The following is a 1,370-nucleotide window of genomic DNA, read 5'->3' as shown; positions in this document are numbered from 1 at the left end:
TAGCCAGGATGGTCTCGATCTCCTGACCTCGTGATCCGCCCATCTCGGCCTCCCAAAGTGCTGGGATTACAGGCTTGAGCCACCGCGCCCGGCTGATCAATTCTTATGTATTCCATGTCAAGGGAAACTGACTCCTCACCAACCCCTAGGAAGGACTTATAATCTACTTGTGCCTTTCCCTGCTTTGCCTTTCATTGAGTTGGTGTGTACAATATGTTACCTAGTTCTATCAATGAGAAATGAGGGGATGTCTACTGATTTAAACCAATCATAGTACATAGGTGACAAAAATCTGACCAATGAGAAGCCTGATGGGGAGTTTTATGAAATGCTTTCTTTATTCTTAAAAAAAAAAAAAATGGCAAGAAGGAAAGATGTTTCACTTTTCCTTTATATTGCCTGTGGAGACTTTGTAATGATGAGATACCTGGAGCTAATGCAGCCATTTTGTGACCATGGGGAAACTGCTGGCACATTGATGACTGGCAGGCTGGAAAGATGGAAAGAACCCTGGCTGTGATGATTTGTTAAGCAACTTTGTTAACTAACCTGGAACTTCTTTACTCCTGGAATGCTTTTTACATAATGTAGCTTAAGTCACTTTTTGATACATTTCTCTAGATCGTTCTGATGCTCCCACCTAAAGGTAATTCAACTGATATAAACAATCATAATTTTTAAAATATTAGCAGTTAACAAATATACTCATGGAGTCTCAGAGTTGGGAGGGACATTAAAGGTCATCTAGTCTAATCCCCTGCTTATGTTATCCAAATTAAAAATTTGATGCACAATCTGTAATCACTGTTATGCATTAGATGCTGTGATAGTAGGCTTACATTGACCTTCTGAAATTATTGTCACAATGACTAAATAAATGGCATATTATTAATAAGAGGCAAGCTGTTATGGGCTGAATTGTGTCCCCCTCAAATTCATGTTGAAATTCTAACCCTTAATGTGATAGGGCCTGTAAAGAGGCAGGAGATATTTGGACATTTGAGGAATTTGGAGATAGAGTTTTTAAGAGGTACTTGAAGTTTATTTTTGAGACGGAGTCTCATTCTGTCACCCAGGCTGGAGTGCAGTGGAGCAGTCTCAGTTCACTGCAACCTCTGCCTCCTGGGTTCAAGCAATTCTCTGCCTCAGCCTGCCGAGGCCACCACGCCCGGCTAATTTTTTAGTATTTTTTAGTAGAAACAAGGTTTCACCATCTTGGTCAGTCTGGTCTTGAACTCCTGACCTAGTGATTTACCCTCCTCAGCCTCTCAAAGGGCAGGGATTATGGGCATGAGTCACCACGTCCAGCCTTTGACCCAGTTTATTAGCTGGATATGTCTTCTGATATCTAAAATTGCCAGGGCAAAGAA

The sequence above is a fragment of the Mandrillus leucophaeus genome, unplaced genomic scaffold (genome assembly GCF_000951045.1).
Source record: "Mandrillus leucophaeus isolate KB7577 unplaced genomic scaffold, Mleu.le_1.0 Scaffold96, whole genome shotgun sequence".
Taxonomy (NCBI): domain Eukaryota; kingdom Metazoa; phylum Chordata; class Mammalia; order Primates; family Cercopithecidae; genus Mandrillus; species Mandrillus leucophaeus.
This window is presented reverse-complemented; position numbering follows the sequence as displayed.